The 19,020-nt window shown below is 37.9% G+C and overlaps 1 protein-coding gene and 1 non-coding gene across 6 annotated transcripts in view; one reads left to right on the top strand and one right to left on the bottom strand.

Annotated features, from left to right (window-relative positions):
- The window catches only part of CSNK1G1 (casein kinase 1 gamma 1), a 137,823-nt gene extending 118,803 nt beyond the window's left edge, over positions 1–19,020 (bottom strand). The window contains exons 1-2 of one of the 5 annotated variants that reach the window (XM_087820921.1): positions 18,884–19,020; positions 6,571–6,622 (exon numbers count right to left, since the gene is read on the bottom strand). The gene's annotated coding sequence lies outside the window, so the exon portion shown is untranslated. Of the gene's footprint in view, positions 1–6,570; positions 6,704–18,838 lie in introns of those variants that run through there. The other 4 variants (XM_087820943.1, XM_016208592.2, XM_016208593.2 and 1 more) reach the window with 4 other exon arrangements.
- LOC148094111 (small nucleolar RNA SNORA75) lies at positions 4,232–4,363 on the top strand. Its single transcript, XR_015716476.1, has one exon. It is a non-coding gene; the product is annotated as a small nucleolar RNA SNORA75 (small nucleolar RNA).

Here is a 19,020-nt window from a genome sequence, read left to right as displayed (position 1 = left end):
GTCCTAACAAGAAGGATACAGTACAGCCTTGCCTACAAAATGATTAAAAGTGTGCAGTTCAAGAAAAAATGATAATGGTTAACTATAAAATACAAAATGTTATTAACTTACTATTTATTACCAAATCAATATCCTAAGTTTACACCTTAAAGACTAGGAAAAGAAGAGCAAGTTAAATCCAATGCTAACAGAAGAAATAATAAAAGAGCGCAGATAAAACAGGGGGAAAAAGAAACAATAGTAAAAATCAACAAACTTGACACACGTTTAGCTAAACTGACCAAGGAAGAAAAAAAGACTCAAATTACTAAATTCAGAGGATAGTAGGGACAATTCTACAGACCTTAAAAAAAAAAATTATGAGAATACTATAACAATAGTACACCAACAAATCAGATAACCTAGATGTCCTATAAACACACAAAGTACCAAAACTGATTCCAGAAGAAACAGAAAATCTGAACAGACTCGAACAGGTAGAGATCGAATTATTATCAAAAATTTCCCCCAAGTAAACGTCCAGAACCATATATCTTCACTGGTAAATTCTACCAAACAAAGAATAATTAACAATCCTTCTAAAACTCTCTCAACATCCAGAAAAGGATAGAACACTTCCTAACTCATTCTGTGAAGCCAGAATTACCTTGGTATCAAAACTAGGTAAAAAACATCAAAAGAAAATTACAGACCAACATCCCTTACAAATACAGATACAATAATACTCAATAAAATACAGTACTAGCAGACCTTATCCAACAGCATACATAGTAAAAGAATTACACATTATAACAAACTGAGATTTATCTCAGGTGAGTCAGCTACAAAAATCAAACAACACAATACACTACATTAACAAAATGAAGAGAAAAACCATGATTATCTTCAGTGATACAAAAAAAAAGCATTTGACAAAGTTCAACACTATCATGATAAAAAAAATATTCAAACTAGGAATATCATAAAACTTCTCTAATATGAAAATGAAAAACCTACAGCTAAAATACTCAATGGTAAAACCTAAAACCTCCCTCTCCACTCCCTGCCATGGTCAAACAAGACAGGGGTGCTTTCATTTGGCACTTGTATTCAACACTGTACTGGAAGTTCTAGCCATAGCAATTAGGCAAAAAGAAAGAAAATAAATAAAAGCCATCCAAACTGGAGAGAATAAAATTATCTATTCACAGATGACATGATCCTATGTATGAAAAACATAAAAATAATAAAACCTAAAAAATTACTAGAGCTTATTCAACACCATAATCAGTTGTATTCCTATACATTAGCAATGAAAAATCTGAAAATGAAACAATTCCATTTATAATAGTATCAAAAATACACTTAGAGATAAATTTAGCTAACAAGGTATAAGAATTGTACACTGAAAACTGGAAAAGTTGCAGAAAAACAAATAAAAAGACCAAAATAAATGGAAAAATATCCTGCTGTCCATGGATTGGAAGACTTAATATTACGAAACCAATACAGTCCTGGCTGGTGTGGCTCAGTTGTTTGGGCATTGTCCCATGCACCAAAAGTTGCCAGTTTGATTCCCAGTCAGGGAACATGCCCAGGTTTCGGGCTCCATACCCAGAAGTGGTTGTGCAGGAGGCAGCCGATTGATGTTCTGCTCTCATATCAACTCTCTGTCTCTTTCCCTTCCTCTCTCTCTAAAAATCAATAATAATAAAAATAAATTTTTTTAAAAAGAGAGCAATACAATTCAAAGCAACCTACATATTCAATACAATCCCTGTCAAAATCCCAACAGCCTTTTTGCAGAAATGGAAAAGCTGCTCCTAAAATTCATATAGAGATTACCAGTTTCTGCTCTGATATATAAAGAGTATGGCAGTTGTGGTTCCTGACCTTGTAAGAAAAGTGAAAAGACAAGAACTCTTCTCATATCCATCAGAGAATGGCGGTCAGAGTAAATTACTGCCCTGAAAACGAGAGAGAGAAGTGATACAGAGAATCACAGCTTATTAGAAGCAAAAGCCCAGGAGCATAAGCCCACTGCTGGAGACATTTCTTTTCACAAACCCTACAATGAAGGAGAGAGTAGGATGAAACATTTGAAGTGATGAAAGAAAGAAAACCACCCACCCAGGATTCTGTATCCAGTGACATTATCCTTCAAATGTGAAAGAGAAATAGACTTCTCAGACAAACAAGAACAAAGGGAATTTGTTGCCAATAGACCTGCCTTCTAAGAAACATCAAAAGTTCTTCAGAGAGAAGATAGACTGAGGTCAAAAACCTAAGTCTACATAAAGATGAGCATTAGAGAAAGAATAATTGAAGGGAAAAATTAAATCTTTTCTTTTTATTTTTCTTAATTGATTTATTAGCTAACTATTGGTTTAAAATAATCATAGCAACAATGTTTTAGGGGATTATAGTTTATGGATAAGTGAAATGAATCCAGAAATGTTGTAAGAGACAGGAGGAAGGACTTGGAAATCCTACTATAAGGTACCGGCAAAATCCATGAAGCAGTATAGAATTATTTGGAAGTGGACTTAGATTAGTTGTAAATGTATAATGCAAGCCATAAGGCAACCACTAAAATTTTTAAATGCATATGCAATTGCAAGGGACAACAAAGAGCCAAAATATAATCTTAGAAAATCTTGAAAAACGAAACTGGAGGGCTCATACTTCATGATTTCAAAATTATCATAAAGCTTCAGTAATCAAAACATTGAGGTACTGGCATAAATATAGGCTTACAGATACATGGTACAGAAAAGAGAGTCTAGAAATAAACGCATACATCTATAACCAAGCTGATTTTCAACAAGAATGCCAAGCCCATTCAGTGAGGAAAGCATAGTCTCTTCAACAAACGATAATGACATAATTGGATACCTACAAGCAAAAGAAAATGAAGTTGTACCTTAACCTCACACTGATCCAAAACAGATCAAAGAGCCCTAGCCGGTTTGGCTCAGTGGTTAGAGCATCAGCCTGTGGACTGAAGGGTCTCGGGGGTTTGGTTCTGGCCAAGTGCGCACACCTCAGTTGCAGGCTCGATCCCCTGCCTCAGTCTGGGCATCTATGGGAGGCAACCAATTGATGTGTCTCTCTCACATCAATGTTTCTCTCTCTCTCTTTCTTCCACTCTCTCTGAAAAGCAACGGAAAAAATATCCTCGGGTGAGGATTAAAAAAAAAGGGATCAAAGACCTAAATATAAAAGCTAAAACTATAAAACTCTTAGAAGAAGATATACAAATGGCTAATAAACACATAAACAGAGTCTCAGTATCATTTGTGACTAGGGAAGTGCAAATCAAAACCACAAGATACCACTTCACAACTACTAGCATGGTTACAATAAAAAAATAAAAAGTGTTAGTGAGGTTATGGAGAAATCTGGAATCCTTGTGCACTGTTGATAGGAATGTTAAATGATACAGCGGCTACAGAAAACAGTATGGGTGATTCCTCAAAAGAGTTAAGCATAGAATTACCATATGATGCAGCAATTACACTTCAGGATATATGTATACCTAAAAAACTGAAAGCAAGAATGGATGTTCATACACTCACATTAAACAGCACTTCAGCTGGAAAAAAATGAAAAAGTTTGGATAGTGCTAATGGTTGCACAACATGAATGTACTTAATGTCACAGAAATATACACTTAAAATCGTTAAAAGGGTAACTTTTATGTTATGTATGTTTTACCACAATTTTTTTTAAAAAGCAAGTATAGAAAGAGAAGGAACACTCATGAATCTGTACAGTAATCAGTTAAGAAATATAGCAGCTTGCCTGGCCGGGCGTGGCTCAGTGGTTAAGCGTCGACCTGGGATCCAGGAGATCAGGGTTCGATTCCCGGTCAGGGCACATGCCCAGGTTGTGGGCTTGATCAATGACTCATCATTGATGTTTCTATCTCTCTCTCTCTCCATCTCCTTTCCTCTCTCTGAAATCAATAAAGATATATTTTTTAAAAAAAGAAATATAGCAGCTTGAGGCAGAGTTAGGTTTAATGAATATCTACTTAAAATGTGAAATTGGACCAATTATAAACAAATAAAGTGAAATATCTCTACTGAAAAAATGGGCAAAGGACTTGAATAGACATTTCATCAAGAAAGATATCAAATGGTCAATAAGCACAAGAAAAGATGCTTCACAATAGTTACTCATTAGGGAAATGCAAAGCAAGGTCAGGAGATACCACACGCCCACTAGGATGGCTGTCATTTTTTTTAAAGTCTTCGCATTGAGTTCCCTTTCTCTCAATCTGTGGCAGTTTATGGATTCACACAAGAAGAGACAATTCACAGAGCTAGCATTTTTTCCTCCTGCCCTTAAGAGGTATATTCTGCTGTTTTGTGAGACATTCTGGCATTCAGGCTGTCGGTAAAACCAGTTACAACTTTTCAGAGCACACTACTCATCACTGGGACTTATCTCAATTGAGCAAGGCTACTTTCTAGGGGACCATGGCCCAATATATGAGGGGTTTTGTTGTTGTTGTTTTTTAATATACCTTATTGATTTCAGAGAGAGGAAGGGGAGAGAGAGAGAGAGAGAGAGAGAGAGAGAGAGAGAGAGAGAGAGAGAAACATCAATGATGGAGAGATACATCATTGATCCGCTGCCTCCTGCAAGTCCCCAACTAGGGATCGAGCCTGCAGCCCAGGCATGTGCCCTGACCAGGAATCGAACCACAATCTCCTGGGTCCTAGGCCGATGTTCAACCACTGAGCCACGCATTTATTCCATATCTCTTTGCTTTATAATGGGCAATTTCACTTGGTGTTTAAAAAAGAAAAGAGCCCAGCTGGAGTGGCTCAGCAGTTGAGCATCGACCTATGATCCAGGAAATCCCAGTTTGATTCCCAGTCAGGGGACACACCTGGGCTGAGGGCTCCATCCTGGTGGGGGGCGTGCAGGAGGCAGCCGATCAATGACACTCTCATCATTGATGTTTCTATCTCTCTTTCTCTTCCTCTCTCTGAAATCAATAAAGATATATTTTAAAAAGTAAAATAAAAAAATGAAAAGGCACAAAATAACAAATATTGGTGAGGACATAAAGAAATTAGAACCCTTGAACATTGCTGGTGAGAATGTAAAATGGTTCAGCCACTGTGGAAAACAGTTGGTGGTTCCTCAAAAAGTAAAATGTAGAACTATCATATGACCCAGCAATTCCATTCCCAGGTACATACCCCAAAAGACTTGAAAATAGGTATTCAAACAAAAATTTGTATACCAACATTCACAGAAGCACTATTTACAATAACCAAAAGGTGGAAACAACCCTAAACATGCATGGATAAACAAATGTGATATATCCAATGGAATGTTATTCAGCCATAAAAATAAAGTACTAATACATGCTACATGGGTAAACCTAGAAAAAATTATGCCAAGTGAAAAAAGCAGACACACATACACAAAATGAAGCAGACACATGTACACACAAAAAGCAGCAGACACAAAAGGTCATCTATTATATGATTCCATTTATATGAAATATCCAAAATAGGTAAATTCATACAAGTAGAAATAATATTAGTGTTTTCCAGGGGCTGTGGCTTAATAGATTTGGGATTTTTCTTTTGGGGATGATGAAAATGTTTTGGGACTAGGTAAAGGTTATGGTTGCCAAATACCACCAAACTGTGCACTTTAAACTGATTTTTATGATATGTGAATTTTACCCAATAAATAAGAGAAAGTTAGAACAGAACTGTTAACATCTGAAAACAATTACCCAAGCATGTTATTTTACTACTTATTGCTTCCCAACTAAAACAAAGTAACAATGAAATAGTTCTTAATCTGTTTTAAGATTAAGACGTTTTCTATAATATCAGCGAAGATTACCATTATAGAAAGTTTCTCAGGCATAATCATGGACTTATTGCCCTAGCTGGTTTGGCTCAGTGGTTAGAGCATCGGCCGCCAATTGAAGGGTCCCAGTTCAATTCTGGCCAAGGGCACATATGTCAGTTGCAGGCTCAATCCCTGGTCCTGATCAGGGCGCATGCAGGAAGCAACCAATTGGTGTGTCTCTCTCACATCGATGTTTCTCTCTCTCTCCCTTCCACTCTCTCTGAAAAGCAATGGAAAAAATATCCTTGGGTGAGGATAAAAAAATTTTAAAAAGTTAACCATGGACTTGTAATATTATTCTAAAATCTAAAAGATATTTTCTAAAAGCCAGATGAGATGGTTCTTCTAACTTAGTCACCATGAGTGAAAGGACAAAACCTAGAAACAGCTACACCTATCACAAGTCACTTCATAGATATGGTATCACAAGAACTTTATACTAAAAAACACAATACAAAAATTTCCACTGGTTATTTCTCACAACCGCTTTTACAAGACAGTTCCAAATGGGTTGAACGACTTCCCTGTTACCCACTGTAAGCACTATTTCATTTCTAATGACTTCCCCTTGCTATGTCACTTAGAATTAAAACTTTCTGAGTCAGTCTTCTTTATCTCTTGGTCTCCAGATATTGTTAGCTGTTTCTTCAAAAGAGGCTTTAGAGGTAGAGATACTTGACTTGATAACCTGTGTCCACCACTTACCAGGAGTGTGAACTTCGGGGGTAATCTTCCCTTCTTTGCTTCATTACCTGATCTGTAAAATGGGAATAATAGTCTACCTCAGTGGCTTGCTGTGAGAGTAAAATAAGATAATGTGTCCAAAGAATTTAGCATACTGCTCATTACATAAACAATAAATTGCAATACTTCCCTAGAATAGGCCCTCACTGCTACTAATTATGTCTGTACCTCTTCCGCTGGCTTCCTGCATTCCTAGCTTTTTGTAGTCCAAAGGATTCTGTACATCACAATCATATTTACCTTTCATACATACAAATACAGCCTATTACTCCCCAGAGAGAGGAAGGGAGAGGGAGAGAGAGACAGAAACATCAATGGTGAGAGAGTCATTGATCAGCTGCCTCCTGCATGCCCCCACTGGGGATCGAGTCTGCAACCCCGGCATGCGCCCTGACCAGGAATCAAACCGGGATTTCCTGGATCACAGGTCAATGCTCAACCGCTGAACCACACTGGCTGGGATCTATTGATTTTTAGAGAGAGAGGAAGAGAGAGAGAGAGGCATGCATCACTTGCCTCCCTTACTCGCCCCAACCGACCAGGTATCAAACCCATGACCCTTTGTTCCCCAGGATGCCACTCCAACCAACCAAGCCACACCGGCCAGGGCCCTCTACCTGACTTTCATTAATCCTGTAGTAAGAGCCATTCTCAAACTTTAGTGTACACTGTAATCACCTGGAGTGCCTGTTAAAACAGATTGTTATACTCCACCTCTAGAGTTTCCAATTCAGTAAGTCTGAAGAAGGGCCTCAAAATCTACATTTATAAGACATCTCCAAAATGACCCTATTTCTTCTCCTTAAGCTTATTTCTCCCTATTTCCTAACCAGCACACACTGCTTTGACTGGATTAGTCTTCACAAGCTGTGCCCAATTCTCCCTCTCTGCTTAACTTTGCTGCCACAAAACACTTTCTTGTCTACCCAAATCATACCCATCCTTTAAGGCTGTGGTTCTCAACAATGCCTTACATTACAATCACCTAAGAAAGTTTCTAAAAACTATGGGTGTACCACCTATCAGATTCTGATTCAACTGACCCTGGGAAAAGTTTCCCAATTTGATTCTGATGAGCAGCCAGAAGCTGAGATCCACCACTTTACCTTCCTTCAATCTCCTTCCCATCAGAATGATGAATATTCTCTGAATTTTCTCCCTTCTAAATTCCTATAGTTTCCAGATTATATTACCAAGTTTGTACATAGTTACTTAGCAGATTGTACTACTCTGTATCTTTCATTTTAAGTCTTGTTTCCCCAACTTGGTCTGTGATCGTATCTTCAATTTCTACATTCCTATAGCACTAGTATGGTGATGAATACACAATAGGAGCTCTGTGGTTATTTCTTCATTGATTGTGGATTCAAAATAGAATTCAAAGCTTTAAAATATTTCTAATCTATCCAATTCAGGAAACTATACTCCCTCTTTTAAAATACAGTTTTGCAACAAACTAATTTTGTTATAGCGAGTCATTTAACTCCTTCCTACCCCAATAAGTAAATAGGGAAGAAAAATACTAATGCATTAAAATGTTGTGAATAATAACAAAATTATTACTAGCATCATAAATGGCTTCACAGTTGCTTCCTTAGAGCAAATGGCCTTTTCTAAACCCATTAAGACTGTTTCAAAACAGTTAAAAAGAATCAAAGCACACATATTTAAAGATGCTGAAGCTCTGAATAGTTCTATGATTTGTTTTCTCAACAGATGTGCATCCTTCAAGCCCTCAATTCACCAGATGCATATTAAATTAATCCGCACTTTTAGATTTTATATAACACTCCACATTAGTTTTATAAATACTCTACCACATAAAGCAGAATCCTTTGGTGCTTTATGACATTAAATATTAACAAATTATCTCCACTGTGCCAAAAAAAAAAATACATTAAGATTTTGTTTTAATGCAGCAAATGTGTGCATGCTAAATATAGGCTATAATATCTTCATTATGTTTAAATTGGCAGATTTCTATCTAAAATGTGAAAAATAAATTTGCTCTTAACTGAAGATCTAGTGACACCTGGTACTTAAAAACACAATTCACTCAACACTTTAGAAATTAACTAAGAAATTCAACCAAATATTTGCATTCTAATACTGTAGTGGTTTAATAGTCCAATTAAATTTCCTGGAAAACTTACTTCTTATGAAATAATAATTTCTTCATTAACTAAAATGAACCAAATAATGTATCAGAAATAGGATTGGGCTGGGATTCAGGCTGGGTTCCAATCTGCCTCATTAGGTAGGCAATCTTGAGGAAGTCACTTAGCCTCTGCATTTACATAGTCTCAGCTGTAAAATCTAACTAGGCCATCTCCATGTTTTCTTTTAGCTTTATGAATCCATAACCTATGAAACTCAAGAAATGCAAGCATTAACCAGATGGATCCCATTAAAGACAAAGTGAGCTTATGTACTGATTGATTGGGAGAACATCTATCTCAGGAAAACTGAAGTGCTTTCACAGAAACAGACTGTTCCTTGTGTCTGTTGTTATTTAACTAGGTGAGAAACAAAATATAATCCACTAAACATGGAGTTACTAAACAATTTTTACATTATACCCTAGATGACCAGAATATCTGGATATCACAATACAAATTAAGGTTAAGATCTTTTGGAGTATCAAAGGGTGCCTGTAAGTCCAGGACAGGACAGTTATACAGCCAACTGAAAGAGAATTCTAGCTAACAATTACCACTTAAGCTATGAAAGAAATAGTGTATCAGGGCAGCATTTTATTGCTTTTAGGATACATATTCCTGTTCTGAGTCAGAATTGGAAATAATCAGGCAACTACAGCAGTACTCACATACTCTTCCTTACTCAACCTTTGCCAGCTCAAGCTTCTGGATTGCTTCTTAGCAGCGTAATAAGCAAACACTGGAGCTCTGGCCAAGAAATCTGTATAGCTGAAACCCCGAGTGACAATAAAATGCAAGAGACAAAGGACCTTAACTTTAGTGATGGTTCAAAAATTCTGAATTGAGATCTCCTTTACCACCTGCAACTGTCACATGACCAGTACACATTTAGCTCACACTTCCTAATCTCAAAGAATTAGGCATGACCTAATATCAATCCTTTTGAAAGGGAATCTCAAGACTGAATAATGCTTCTAATTACATCTAAGAATGTTAAGAAAATCTCTTTCCAAAACTATCCCCACAAATTTTATTCATTATAGTTTCTTCAAAAAAATGTCTGGGTTGGGGTGAGAGGAAGAGATGAATTGGCAGAGCTCAGAGGATCTTTAGGGCAGTGAAAATACTCTCTATGACATTATAATGATGGATAAATGTTATTATAAATTTTTGCAAAGCCATAGAATGTACAACACAAAGACTGAACCTTAAGTTAAATTATGAACTTTGGGTGATTATGTGTCCATGCATATCAGTCAAGTGAAACAAATGTACCACTCTGGTGGAGATGTTGAAAATGAGAGAGGATGCCCTGGCAGGTGTGGCTCAGTTGGTTAGGTGTCATCCCATGCACCAAAAGGTTGCTGGTTTGATTCCTGGTCAGGGCACATGCCCTGGTTGTGGGCTCGATCCCTGGTAGGGGGCATGCAGGAGACAGCTGATTGATGTTCTGCTCTCACAACGATGTTTCTCTCTCTCTCTCCACCCCCCTTCCTCTTTCTCTAAAAATAATTAAAGATCTTTAAAGAAAGAAAGAAAGAAAGAGATGCCCTGGCCAGTACAGCTCAGTGGTTAGAATGTCAGCCCACTGACCGAAGGGTCATGGGTTTGATTCCTAGTCCAGAGTATGTCTCTCAGTTGCAGTATCGATCTGGAGCCCTGGTTGGGGAAGCGTGTGGGAGACACCAATTGCTGTCTCTCTCACATCCATGTTTCTCTCTCTCTCTCTTCCTTTCCTCCCTCCCCTCCACTCTCTCCAAGAAAAGTCAATGGAAAAAATATCCTCAGGTAAGGATTAACCAAAAAAAATTTTTTAATTTTTAAAAAAAGAATGAGGGAGGGCTATGCATGTGTTGGGGAGAAGTGTATACAGGAAATCTCTGTACCTTGCTCTCAATTTTGCTGTGAACCCAAAACTGCTCTAAAAAAATCAAGTATTTTTTCAAATACCACATTAAAATTTTTGGAATAGAAAATATTTTTATAAAACAACTGGACATCCTTGTGGAAAAATAGACACAGTCCTTAAAACTTTCACAAAAATTAACTCGAAATGGATCTTAGAACTCAATGTAAAATGCAAAACTATAAAAAATTCTTGAAGATAACATAAGAGAAAAATCTATGTGATCTGGGGTTTCGCAATGAGTTTTTAGATGCAACACCAAAAGTATGCTCAATAAAAGAAAAACTTGGTAAGTTTATTAAAGTTAAAAACGTTTGTACTATGAAAGTCAATGTGAGAATAAAGATACAAGCCACAAATTGGAAGAAAATATTTGCAAAACACGTATCTGATGAAGGATTTGTATCCAAAATATACCAAAAAAAAAAGCACTTAAAATTCAACAATAAGAAAACAAACAATTTAATAAAGGGCAAAAGATTTGACCAGACACCTCACCAAAGAAGATATATAGATGGCAAACAAGCATATGAAAGGCGCTCATCGTTGTATGTTATTATGGTATTGCAGATTAAAACACCTATTAGAATGGCTAAAGTAAAAAACAACAACTGATAATACCAAATACTGGCAAGGATGTGGAGCAACAGAAATGCTCATTCATTGCTAATGGGAATGCAAAACGGTATAATTACTTTGGAAGATAGTTTTGCAGCTTCTAACAAAATTAAACAGTCTTACCATAAGCTCTTGCAATCATACCACTAGGTATTTACCCAAAAGAGTTGAAAACAGCCCTAGCTGGTTTGGCTCAGACCACAGAGCGTCAGCCCGCAGACTGAAGGGTCCCCGGTTCAATTCCAGCAAAGGGCACAGTGCCTAGTTTGCAGGCTCGATCCCAGGCCTGGTGAGGCTGCATGCGGGAGGCAACCAATCTACATGGCTCTCTCACATCTATGTTTCTTTCTCTCCCCCCCTTCCATTCTCTCTGAAAAGCAATGGAGGAAGAAAAAAAAGAGTTGAAAGCATATGTCTACACAAAACTCTGCACATGCATGTTTATAGCAGTATTCATAATCGCCAAAAATAATGGAAGCAGTCAAGATGTCTTTCAATAGGTAAAGGGATAAACAACTATGGGACATTTATATAATGGAAAAGTATTCAGCAATAAAAGGAAACAAGCTATCAAGCCACAAAAAGACAAAACGAAACTTATATGCATATTGCTAAGTGAAAGAAACCAGTCTAAAAAGGCTAAGAACTATATGATCCCAACTACATGAAATTCTGGAAAAGGCAAAACTATATAGAGACAATAAAAAGGTCAGTGGTTGCCAGGGATTCTGGGGGAAGGAGAAGAGGGTTGAATAGGTAAAACAGAGAATTTTCAAGATGGTAAAACTATTCAGTATGAAACTGTAATGATGGAAAATGTTATTATGCATTTGTTAAAATCCACAGAATTACACAACACAAAGAGTGAGCCTTAATGAAAATTATGGATTATAGTTAATAATAATGTATCAATATAGGCAACATTGGTTCATTAATTGTAACAAATGTACCACACTAATACAAGATGTTACTAATAGGGGAAAAGGGGGTGGGGGCAGTAATGTGGATATGAGAGATATGGAACTCTACGTGCTCAATTATTCTATAAATCTAAACCTGTTCAAAGAAAAGTCAATTTTTCTTAAAAAATTTGGACATCTACAATTTCAAAAGGTAGGTCTTGCTACTTCACAGAAATTCTAGTTAAGTAAAAAAAATAAATTAAATTAAATCAAATTTAAATATATTTAAATAAAAAATAATTTAACTCCTTGCCTTTTTCCTGGCATTGGTCATATCCCTGTTCACTAGCACCTACAAAAGAGAGTGACAGCTAGGAAATGGAGAAGATATCCAGCTGGGACGCTGCTTGATCAGTTATGGTTAGCAAGTTAGCCTGAAGAACTAAAATGAGATCTGGTGATTATCATGGACACTCAAACACACACACAAACACACAAAACTTAAACCATTTTCATATTATTCATTAATACCAACAAATTAAAGTATATTTATAAATTTATCAAGAGGTACTTTCAGAAGCTCAAGTCTTCAACACCCCTTTTTGTAGGTTAAAGAGTTATAATGTATAAGCTACAGAAATCAACTTGGGTCCAATGCTATTGTTCCCTAGAAATTTATATAGCATTGTGATGGAGACATCAAACTGTAGCATTTTGACAGGCTTACCCAGCACCCAGAGGTGTTGCACCAAGTTCTTTTTGATGGCAAGGGCAATGGCTACCTGTTACTCAGCTTCTCTGGCCAAGGCAAAAATCCAAGAGAATATCCCTTTCCCCAGTATGTCAATGCCTCCATTGTGATGGGTGAGCTATTATTGAAGAACAATTCCCATCCTTGGCACCCCAGGCCCTACCATAACTACACTACCCACTCAGGGCTTCTAGGTAACTAACAGACTACAGTGCTGTAGGGGCAGTCCATCTGTTTTCCTACATCACCAAAACACACCTGCTGAAAACAAAGTATGGCTCTCTTTTATCCCGATGGCTCTCTCTTCAGTCCATTTCTGGGATACTACACCAGTTCTACTTACAGTTTCTAAAAGACGCCTGGGTCTTTCTGGTCCATGTTAGATGTCAACTACTATAACCTGAACAAGTTATGGTCTTTTCCAGCTCAGTAAACCCAAAAGCCTGACCTCAAAATTTATTAAGATCCAAACTGAAAAGTGACAAGCATGTGCCCTATGAACTATATGGTACAATTTAGATGAAAACTATAGCAACTGGCATAGGTGATGCAAAACTCACTACCGAAAGACTAAGTTTAACTGGAATTATCAGTAAATTAAAAATCTCCAGCAGAAGCTTCTCTTCTGGTTGTGACATCAAAGGGAAAAAAATATTTATTCTATATTTCCATAATCCATTTTCTTAGCATCTTTCACCAGGAGCAGATAATGGTTAAGCACTACTGTCAAGAATAATTTATTAAGAAATATTTGAAATCTTGCTCCCTGGCATATGTCCTCAGTTTGGCTCAAATAAAATCATAAAAAATTCTCTAAAAAAAAAAAAAAGGAATGGTTTATTAAGTGAATGATGACAAAGATATATGAAGCTACCTTATGTTCACAGTCTGAAAAAGCAATTACTTTTAACCAATGCCCATGATCTTTCTGTGTAACTCAGTATAAAAATGCAAGTTCTTTTACTTACATGTTCACTGATATAGCTCAAATTATATAACCTAAATCTGAAGATTTTTATTTTTGAAAAATAATCTGATGAATTCAAAGTCACAAAACATGAAAGGGTGAGAGAATAAAAAATCTGAAACAGATGGTATCTAATTTTTTTTCCAGAGTCCATCCTGAACACAATCCCAATAATGTCAAAATCCAATTTAGTTCTCCAAATAAGTAATCTCCCAAAATGAAAATGGTAATTCTGCCCTGGCCGGGTGGCTCAGTTGGTTAGAGCATTATCTCTATAAGCCAAGGTCGCGGGTTCGATCCCAGGTCAGGGCACATACAAGAAGCAACCAATACCCCGGCTGGGCGTAGCTCAGTGGTTGAGCGTCAGCCTAGGATCCAGGAGATCATGGTTCAATCCCTGGTCAGGGGCGCATGCCTGGGTTTCGGGATCCATCCCCCGTCGCAGGTGTGCAGGAGGCAGCCGATCAATGACTCTCTCATCATTGATGTTTCTCTCTCTCCCTCTCCTTTCCTCTCTCTGAAATCAATATATAGATAAAAAAAAAACAAAAAACAAATCAGTGTTTCTCTCTTTCTCCTCCTTTCTTTCCCTCTCCCTCCCTCCCCCTCCTTGCCCCTCTGCCTTCCTCTAAAAATTAATAAAAAAGAAAATGGTAATTCTGATATAAATTTATTATTTTTTTTCTCCCAGCTTCTCAAGTTTTTATACTAGGCACAAATGAGTAGAAAGAAGTTAGATGTTTAAAAAAAATCATTCGACAAATTCTAAAGTTCTTTTATGAAACTCTACTTCCACTTACCTGAAGCCACTGAAGCAGTTTCTATCAAGATTGGTGATATTAAAATTGTCTATGATATTAGCCTTTTTTTCTGGAGACAGTGATTATTTATCCTTATCACAGAAGATCACATCATATTTCAAAATAAAAAGTTTTAAAATAGAAACAAGCTCTGGAAGAATACTCATTTGGTTTTAGTAAAGCATTGCCTGGCATTTTAAAAACATTTCCACAGTAACTTTCAGTCCTAATTTGGCAGCACCAATAAAATTAACTGTATTTTGTTCATTATTTGATTCTAGTATATGGTATCTATAAGCCTTCCCAATCTTTCCTAAAACTTTCTGAGATCATCCAAGGGATGGATATTAAAGGAAGATTTAGCCATTTTTAGATTTCCTGACAAGCAAATTCCATAACTGACAACTGCAAAGATCCTTGGAACAGCCACGCACTTCGAGTGGAAAAGGTCATTAAGAAAAGTATCACCTCTAACAATCTCTATTGTTGCCTATACTTTACATAGATCTTTTTACTCTAACAGCTAGTATCCTCTTATACCATAATACATGGTTTATTAACATTTTATAAGAAGACAGTGGAAAATGGAAGCTTCTGATAGCTTTACCAACAAAATAAGATAATATGGCTTCAAATTTTAGATTGAAAGGTGATGAAAACGATCCAGGAAAACACAGCTAAAAACTTAAAGATACACTAACGACTTTACACTCAAGCCATTTAGAAAGTTGAATAATGTTACAAAACACTACAACTACCAAAAATATAAATTAAACTTAAATATATCCATCCATTTATCAATTTGACCAATATTTATTGCTTATTATGTAGCTGCAGTGGTGGATAAAATTTAAAATAGTATTTCTACCTCAAGAAGCATGCAATATAGTTGGAGACTTTTATCAGAGTTGTGTGTTTTTTTGTTTGTTTGTTTTTTGTGTTTTTTTAAAAAATATATCTTTATTGATTTCAGAGAGAGGAAAGGAGAGGGAGAGAGAGAGAGATAGAAACACCAGTGATGGGAGAGTCACTGACTGAGCCCACAACCGGGGCATGTGCCCCGACCGGGAATCGAACCCCGATCGCCTGGATCCCAGGTCGATGCTCAACCACTGAGCCACACCCGGCTGGGCTGTGTGGTTTTTTTTTTAATTCAACCCTATTTAAAAGAGACATGGAGACAAATAAATTTGAAATTTTCTCTCTAAATTATGGAAGATCAATAAACCTCTCTAAAAAGTGATACTGAGCCCGGCAGGCTTGACTGAGAAGTTGAGCATCAACCTTTGATCCAGGAGATCCCAGTTAGATTCCGGGTCAGGGCACATGTCCGGGTTGCACGCTCAATCCCCAGCAGGGGGCGTGCAGGAGGCCAGCTGATCAATGACTCTCATCATTGATGTTTCTATCTCTCCCTCTCCCTTCCTCTCTCTGAAATCAATAAATATATATATATTTTAAAAAGTGATATTGAATTACAAACTTTTTTTTTTAATGACCTTATTATATATTTTTTTTAATCCTCACCCAAGGATATTTTTTCCATTGCTTTTCAGAGAGTGGAAGGGAGAGGGAGAGAAAGAGAGAGAAAGATCAATGCGAGACAGACACATCATTTAGTTGCCTCAGGGATCGAGTCTGCAACCGAGGCAAGTGCCCTTGGCAGGAATCGAACCCGGGACCCTCTGTCCTCTGTCCAACACTCCAACAACTGAGTCAAACCAGCTAGGGCTGAATTACAAACTTTGTTTCCACTTTTCACACACACACACAAAAACTATTATCAAAGTAAGTTACTTGATTTTTATCTTTTGAGTATAAAGTACACTTAAAAATTAAAAAGTACTACTCGGATGGTGTGGTTCACTGGTTGAGCGTCAACCCATAAACCAGGAAATCATGGTTCAATCTCAGTCAGGGCACATGCTCTGAGTTTCCGGCCTGATTCCCAGTAGGGGGCATGCAGGAGGCAGATGATGAATGACTCTCATCATTGATGTTTCTCTCCCTCTCTCCTTCTCCCTTTCCTCTCTGTGAAATCAATAAAAATGTATTTTAAAAAAATTTTTTAATTAAAAAGTACAGCCCAGCTGGTGTAGCTCAGTTGGCTGAGCACTGACCCATGAACCAAGAGGTCCCTGGTTCAATTCCCAGTCAGGGCACATGCCCAGCTGGGGCTCCATCCCCAGTAGGGCGCATGCAGGAGGCAGCCAATTGATGATGCTTCTCTCTCATCGATGTTTCTATCTCTCTCTTCCCCTTCTTCTCTCTCTAAAATCAATAAAAACATTTTTTTAAAAGTACTAACTACAAGTTACATCAGAATGCAAACTATATTAGCTGAAAATCTGACATACAATAGGATACATATAGCTATCATTTTAAAACTATAAAAGAAACAAATAATAAAGACTTCATGTTCCCGAGGTTTATTTCTATATTCTCATCATGAATGATTTAAAGGCAAAAATTCATTCCACTTTCATTTATTTTACAGATTATACATACAAGAATTCTGTAAGTTTTGCTAATGGTTTAAATCTAATTAATATGAGTCAGGCCACTGATGTTGATTTTAATCTTAAATTACAACTTTCTATTTTATACCTCAATTTTAATTCTCTTCAGAGACCTGGAATGTTAACTGAAATTTACATAATTTACTTTTTAAATGTTTTTCTTATCAATTCACACTACACACATCACAAACCTGAGAAAACCTTTGAAACATTATTGGTCTTTTGAATAAATGCATGTATTCGGCTTTTTAAGAAACTATTGATAACTGAATTTCACGCTACTTATGATCAATTTCTATAAATCACTGCAAGTTTTGGAATATTACTTTCAATTTCCTTCCTATCTCAAACCTCATTCCACGAAACTGGGCTACCTTGACTGTGTAAGATTAATGATAATTCATCTTTCAATCAGAAGGTGATTACATTTATTTACAATACTGGTAAGAATTTTAACTCATTTTACTTATGAAGAAAATGAATCTCTGGTAGGTTCCATGACTTGCCCAAGGTCAACAACTAGCCAGTGGCAACCTGGGTTCAATCCCAGATTCACCTACCTCAAAGCTAAAACTTCCCCTGGACCACAATTATCTGCTTAAAAGATTAAGAGACAGGCTCAAAAGCAGACAATGCTGTCTCTCTGAACATTTCTACCCTAAGACATCACCACACAGTACTTACAATTCAGTCACTGAAATAAAAATGAAAAGCATCGTTCTGCTTCATTTAAACTAGGGCAGGGCTTACTGGCAGGTAGAAAAGAAGTTGGAAAAGGCTTGCCTCAACATGTCTCCCCTAGACCTCTATATCTATACGGTTCTTCTAGCCTATTTTTTATAAACACCAATATCCACCAAACAAGACTATGCCGGACTAGCCTATAGTTTGGTGCTCTTCAGAATTGCACTTTTCTAAGATAATTTATACGATTTAATATATAACTGGGAGACATGGTTGAGTATGCCATTCTGACACTTTCCAAACATTTGAAGTATCATTTAGAGGCAACAAACCCAGTTCCACTCTTTTACGCTGTGATAGATGCCCACTTGGGGGATACAGCTCTTGTACGACGCTGGGGCAAGGGCAGTAAAGGAAGAAGTGGGGGAAGCGCACGGAAGTTGGGTGAAGGGGGGTCTCCTTACCCACTCTTCTGCCCTAGCTCCGCCAAGGGCGGCTCCCCACGGTGCCCAGTCGACTCACAACCCCCAAAAAAACTCAAAACCGGGCTATGCCCCAGCCGGGGGGAGCAGAGGAAGCAGGCATTGGAAGCTTTCGATTGCCCCAACCACCCTGCCAAGGTCCATCCCCCCGTTTTGGCCGCGGAGGATGCTCCCCCTTTCAGGGAAGAGTCCTCCAGGTGGCAAACTCCCGATCCACACCGGCTGAAGTCTTCAGCATCCAAGGGGGCGCCTCCTCCGCAACCTTCACGCAGCCACCCGAAACTCTCCGCCGGCGGTGTCCACCAGTCCCTCCTCTCCACCCCCGCAACCCTCCACAGAGACACACGCGGGCCTGCGCCCCACCCAAGATCTCGGCGTCCCCTTCCCGACCAGGAGAAGGGCCCCCCACCAGCCCCCACAGACATACACACACACACCCACCTCAGGCTCCAACCTCCCGGACCTGGTCGAAGCCTGAACGAGTACCTGGTCTGGCGGCGCTCCCGAGCTCAGAAGGGGCGGGCGCGGTCCCCTCCCAGAAGAGCCAAGCGCTTTTCTACCCACCCGCAGTGGTGGCTTCTCTCTTTCCCAGGAACCCGAGGGAGGAGAGGTGTGGGAGGGGA

The sequence above is a fragment of the Miniopterus natalensis genome, chromosome 1 (genome assembly GCF_054644295.1).
Source record: "Miniopterus natalensis isolate mMinNat1 chromosome 1, mMinNat1.hap1, whole genome shotgun sequence".
Lineage (NCBI taxonomy): Eukaryota > Metazoa > Chordata > Mammalia > Chiroptera > Miniopteridae > Miniopterus > Miniopterus natalensis.
This window is presented reverse-complemented; position numbering and strand designations above follow the sequence as displayed.